At 56.6% G+C, this 6263-nt stretch overlaps 1 long non-coding RNA gene across 1 annotated transcript; it reads right to left on the bottom strand.

Moving 5' to 3' along the window:
- Positions 1-1323: 1323 nt before the first annotated feature.
- LOC137843824 (uncharacterized) lies at positions 1324-4253 on the bottom strand. Its single transcript, XR_011089708.1, has 2 exons — positions 4054-4253; positions 1324-2469 (listed from the first exon to the last, which is right to left on the bottom strand). It is a non-coding gene; the product is annotated as an uncharacterized lncRNA (long non-coding RNA).
- Positions 4254-6263: the final 2010 nt, after the last annotated feature.

The following is a 6263-nucleotide window of genomic DNA, read 5'->3' as shown; positions in this document are numbered from 1 at the left end:
CAAATGCATGTATCACACCAAAATGTTGTGAGCGAAAGCAGACTGTTCCCCCTGGTCCTGCTAAAGCAAAAGCAAGCACCACATTACAGCTGGATGCACATCAAGCCGAGCTTTGCACATTGAAGCTGCCTCCTCCTCCCAGCAAAGGCTTCCCAAAAATGTTTGCATCAGGATCTTCCCCACCGCAGCATCACTGCTGGGGCCATCCCAGCCCCTCTGTCCCGTCTCAGCTGGGCTCCTCTTGGTGCATTTGAGCCCAGCAAGGTTTTGCATTATGCACAGAGAAAGCTTGAAGGAAAAGAGCCAGGAAATGTAGATTGCAGCAGCTGAAAGCCCTAACGGGGAGCAAACCCTAAAAAGCAGGAGCAACGTGCCCATTGCAGGGGGCAGGCAGGGACCATTGGAGCAGAACGGAGCCGGACCTGGAGCAACGGGTGCTGTGCCCACAAACACAGCGAGCACAGAGCCAGGGATCTGCAGGAGAGGTGTGGAGAAGGGATGGGGAGGGCACTCGGTGGCCTTGCTGTATTTTTAGCTCCTGGGTTTTATTTAAGAGCTGACGGTTTAATAAGGAGGTGGTTTTAATTGGAACTCGAGTCACCAAGGAAAACACAAGCAATGGGAGTAAATATATAAAGATAGCCGTGTTTCTAAAGGTTGTGTGGTACCTTCCTAATTAAATGGAGTGTGTTTTAATTACAAATCAAAGTTAGTGCCATTTAAAAAAATAACCCACAGGCATTTCCCTTGATTTGAAGAGCAGCTGACGCTGACTTGGGAAAACAGAGTAGCCAAGAAAATGGTGCAGGGGTCAGCTGCGATCAGCTCGTTTGCAACACCACCAAAACAAACCCAAAAAGACCCCTGAGATGGGCCACGAGCACAGCAGGACATGGGAGAGATGGGCAAGGGCCAGCCCAGAGAGGCAATGGGGAAAAGCAGCTCCGTAAAACCAAAGCTGATGGAAGAAGTGGTGCTAAAACCTGCTTTTAGCCTCTTGTAACGAGGAAACCAGGAGGAGATGGAGCGGAGCACTTCTAAACCAGATGAAGAATTGATGGCAGTGCCTGGTTAGTGATCCCAACTGGAAGAGCTCCAACCAGCACGTGTTGAGCTTCTCCTGTGCCTCCTCCAAGAAAAAAACAAAACCAAACCAGCTACAAGCAGCCGGACACCACGAGGGGAGGCAAGCCCAGAGCCCCTTGGAGATGCCCCTTAGAAAAACACGATTTGGGGCTGCTCCAGCAATCCCAGCTCCTGCAGCCGGGCACCACCTCTCCAAGCACCAGATCCTTTTCCAGGAGAGGGATCCAGGCACTTCCCAGCCTTCTGCTCTCGTACCCGGTGACACCCAGCCGTCAGCGGAGGCTGTGACTGACAGCTCCCCGCACAGCGCTCCGAAACATCTCCCCAGCAATTACCTCCACAAAAAGTTATTAAGGAACGTCTTTGTCTGGAAGGCACTCATTACAAAAAAAAAAAGGAAAAAAAAATTGGCATGAAGAACTATGTATATTGCAAAACAAAATGTGTTGCTTTTTAATATGTTTTTATAACCCAAACAAATTTGTTTCTCACACTCCCAGGCTGGAAAAAGGAGTCGTCCTACAGTTTAGGATTGCAGTTTGCAGTCAGCTCCGCCAGAGAATCTGTTGCAAAGCTGTCGCAGCAAGAAAACGCCGTTCCCCTGCTGTGCTGTGGCTCCACTGGTGCTGGCCACTGCTCTGCACTCGCACGGCCACCACATCCCCATCAAGGTGGGGAAGGGGAGCCCGAGATCTGCTCTGCTGCAAGCAGGGGTCCCAGGGAAAGCAGCCGAGCAGCCACACGCACCTGTGTCACCTCCAGCTGGTAAGGACACGGTGGCTTTGCAGGGCTCCCCGTGGGCTGCACGTGCTTTGCACGGGCGTTGCTGTGCCCCGTGCTGCTGCCTGCTTTTCCTGCGGGTCCTGCAGCAAGCCCAGGGCAGTGTGGCCTCGCCAAAGCATCCAGGCAGTGACCGTGCCATGGTTTGGGGACAGAAACCCTTGGCTGACATCCCCAGTGCTGTGTCCTCTGCCGCCAATTGCATTCTGCTCTCCCCACCTGTGCCTGACTCCTCATTAGCAAGAAAGGACAGAAAAAAACTCCAATTATTATTTCTTCTGATGGCAACAGAAGCGCAGCCCTGCTCTTTGCAACGCCTGCAGAAAAGCATTTGGTGCGCAACCGTCCCCCGGCGAGGACGCCGGAGCCGTGTCTGTGCCTCGCCAGCGATGCCCAAAGAAATCAGCCCCATAAAGATCCCACCCGCAGCAGGGCTGCGAGGCAAACCCACGGGGGAGCTGCCGGGAGCTCGTCACGCCGCGTGCTCCCAGAAAGGCTGATTCATGCTTTTCTTTTCGCCAGGCATCCCTCGCACAGCCTGGGATGAGGATGGAGCTGAGCGGGTGTCTTTGCTCCACGCTGGGCTTCCCTTCGGGAGGCATGCTGAGACCCAAAACCAGGTGTTTTTGGAGGAAAAAAGCAGAAGAGAAGGCTTTTCAACTTAATGAAGGAGGACTGGGCACCCCGAGATAAATCAGCCCCAAAAAAATGCTGCTCTTCCCCAGCTGGAGCTCCGACCCACAGAGTCTGCTTATTTTTAGATGGCACTGATCAGATGCATTTTACTGATGTATTTTTGACTTAAAATTAAGTCAGTTGGTGACAAAATGCTGGTTCAGGAGTGGGTCAGGCTCAGAAAAAGGAGCTGAAACATCCCAGCTTAAGCCAGGTTAGGTGCTAGGGGGCAAGGAAAGCGAAATAAAGGCACCAAAAGAAAGCCTCAGGAGGGGAAAATAAATCAGCACAGTTCTCAGCCCACCTCTGCTTTACAGATTGGGAAGGCATCATGGTCTGGGGGAGCTGTGCCACCTCCCTGTGCCACTACTCCTTTGGGACGTGCCAGACACCCCAACACCTCCGCTGGCACCACCACCCGATGGGAACCCCCCAGGGTCAGCCCCCAGCCCCAGTGGGGACGCAGAGCCGCTGAGCGCCCTCCTCGCTGCGCTGCTCTCCTCAGATGCCTCCCTTCCCCAGGCAAACAAACACCTTCGGATGCCTCCCACCCCAGCCAACCTGTTTTTCACACCAGCTGCCGTCCGCCCATGTGCATCCCTCTCCCTGACAGCCCCTCCTGTGCGCCGTCATCCTCGTGCACGGGAGAGCCCCACAGCAGCTCCCTTCCCGGGGTGTCCTCCGCAGCACCCGGGCACCTCGGCTGGTTTTATCCCAGGGGGGCAGGGCTGCTCTTGTCAGCTGGTAGAAGCCATCAGCGCCGGGCTATATAAGCACGTAGGGTGATGCAGAGGAGAGGTAAAGCAGCCCTGGGGGTTGCATATCCCACTAGAGATCCGCTGGGGAAGTCTCCAGGCAAATACCCCATGGAAATGCCCTGAGCACACAGAGCAGCACCCAACATGTCCTGTGCTCCCTGCTCATCTCCCAGCCCCCCAAACATCACCAGGCTCGTCCTGAATTTCCAAAGGCAGAGTTAAACAACAGCATCAACACCTTATTAATTTGCAAGGATGGAGTCAATTAACAGCACTCCTTTGTTTCCAAAATCCTAATTGGTTTTACACCAAATCTCCTACAGACACAAATCTCTGCTGGAGCACCTCATCTCATGGGCAGCACACGAGGGGATGGGAGCAGCGGGACACAGGGATGCCAGCAGATCCTTACTACAGCTACTAGATAAATAGCAAGGTGATGTGGGTGACCCCCAGCAGCTCTCCATCACCACGGCACTGAGAGCTCGCTAACAGCTCTGACGGCTCCTGCGATGGATGCTGCAGGGAGCGACAGTCGCTCAGGCAACCATCCACAGGGTACCCAGCCTCCAAATGGACAGGGGCTTCCCCCAGCTGGGTCTGGTGGGGACAAACGTGCTGAGAGCAGGAAAAGAAAGAGGGAGAGACAGATTTTCTGCATGTGGAGCAAAGGCAGCATGTTTCCCAAAGCCATGGCACTGCCCAAACCCAGCGAGCGTCCCCTCATTGCGCAGCACCGCAGTGCCCTCGGTACCTGGCCAAGAGAGCTGAGAGTGGTGGAGGTGATGCAGAGCAGCCAAGGGTCTGGGAAGGTCCCCCCACTCCCCTATTTATGGGCTCACCACCCGCAGCTGTGACCCCATGGGTTTGGAGGCTCCAGGTGCTCCTCGTCGTGGCCATTCATCGCTGCTGCCTCCCAACCCATCCTGGTGGATGTCCCCTAAACCATCCCCATTTGTCCCCATCATCCTGCCTCCCCACGCCCCCAGATTGAAGCAGCGATGCTCTCCCCCACGTAAAATCCCCTTCCCAGCTCGTACCCACACTGATGATTGTGATTTTGCTCCGTTAAGAAGTGCACAGCTGCGAACCCGCCGCTGGCTCATCCCTCGCCCGTGACTCAGCTCCGAGTGCCGTACTATCAGCGCCTCGATCCACGCGCTGAGGACACACACAGGGCTGTAGGGCCAGCAGGAGCTCATGCAAAGTCCATAAACTCCCCCCAGCATTACGCTGCCACCCCCATGGCTGAGATTTACCCCATTTCCACACCCACTTTCCCCCCAGTAAGAACCACAGCGCCAGTTTGCGCTCGGACCATTGCCCCAGCTGTCCCCGGAGGGGGGCGGTGACCCATGACCGTGTCCCCCGGGCTCAGCACCCCACAGACAGAGGGGAAGAGGGGCTGTCACCTCTCAGGGGGAACCTGAGAGCTCGCTACCTCCCTGGCACCCTCCTCCTCCTCCTCGCTGCTCCCCCAGGTTGATGGGCGAAGAATAAACCCATCTGATGGAGGGGCTGAGTAATGCGCTGCGCGCTCCTCCCCGGCAGTGAGTAATAGGGCTTTTGTCTCCCTCCCCGGCACGCCGAGGGCTGTGTTATACAGGGACACGGCGCTGCCGTCCCCGCACCTCGGTGGTGCTCAGCCCCAGCAAGGTGGGACCCAGGGGACACCTCGGGGAGGGGACGCACAGGGGCTCAAAGCCATGCAGGTGCCACCCCAAATGGGTTGCAGTGAGCAGTGTCCAGCCTGCACCTGGGGACATCTGGGGACATCTGGGGACATTTGGGGACATTCGGGTGGCAGCAGTGCCACCAGATGGGTCCCATAGGCTACAGGTACCCACGGTGCTGGTGGCAGGAGGGGGCTCTGGGGCTGCTCTCACTGATGGACCCCACAAAGCGGCAGGGCCGTGGGTAACACCTCCCTGCTGGGTGCCATGGAAACGCGGCTCCTGCGAAAAATCCCCGCTTCCACCTGGATTTCCTCCTCCCCAAGGTACCACCGGAGGTGCGAAAGGTCCGACCCCGGCAGGATGGGTTCCCAGCCCTGGCTACGAGCGGGTACCCGGGTTTTTTTTTCCCCCTTTTCAGGTCCCTTCGGTGGGCTGGGGGCATTTCTCGGGGTGCACGGGGCCGAGGAATCCCAGCGCATCCCTCCCGGTGCTGAGTCACTTGGCGCCGGCGGTACCCAGGCAGCGCGGGGCTGGCGTGCGGCTCCTGCTCCGGCACCCACGCGGCAGATGGCAAGCCTCTCGCCTTGTGAGAGGGATTTTTTTTTATTGTTGTTGTTGTTTTTGTTTAATTTCTTGGCTGTTATTTCAGTCCGCGGCCCCCCTCTCCCGCCCTTCCCCCTGCCGTGTCCTCTCGCCACCTTCCCCTGGGAGGAGAGGAGCGGGCAGCGAGGCGAGCACCGAGTTTTTGCAGGGATGAACACTGGCCCCATCGGCACGGCACCGAGCAACACTCTGAAAAGATGAAGAAAAATGGAAAAATTTGAAAAAAAATAGAGAAAACCCCAGCTGGGCCAGCGGCTCGCTGCAGGAGGGGGCTGCAAGCAGCCAGCTCTGCCCAAGCACCATCAGCAGCAGGGATGTGCAGGGCCCCAGCCCATCCCTGGCCACCCACAAAGGGTGATCAGTGCTAACGAAGAGCACGGTAATGAGGCTCCCAGGAGCTCCTGCAGGGACCTGGTTTCTTCTCCGTGTCCTTTGCAATGGCTGCACGAAGCCGATGGAGAAACGTCTCCACGACGTTACGAGTTCAGCGGCTCAGCTGTGCTGGGGAAAGGAGAAGAAAAAAGCAGCGAGAGCAAGACAGCCTATAAATAAAAGCTGGAGAAGTGGGAGGCAGCAGCCACAAGGGCTTTTTGAAGCTGCAAGAAAAGCAGGTGCATTTTGGCTATGGCACTCGGTGCCTTTGTGTTTCCTGAAGAAGCCCGGGTATCCCTAATAGCCGATCTCC

Source organism: Anas acuta, chromosome 23, assembly GCF_963932015.1.
Source record: "Anas acuta chromosome 23, bAnaAcu1.1, whole genome shotgun sequence".
NCBI classification, from domain to species: Eukaryota; Metazoa; Chordata; class Aves; order Anseriformes; family Anatidae; genus Anas; species Anas acuta.
The sequence above is the reverse complement of the archived record's forward strand: the minus strand, read 5'-3'. Positions and strand labels throughout refer to the sequence as shown.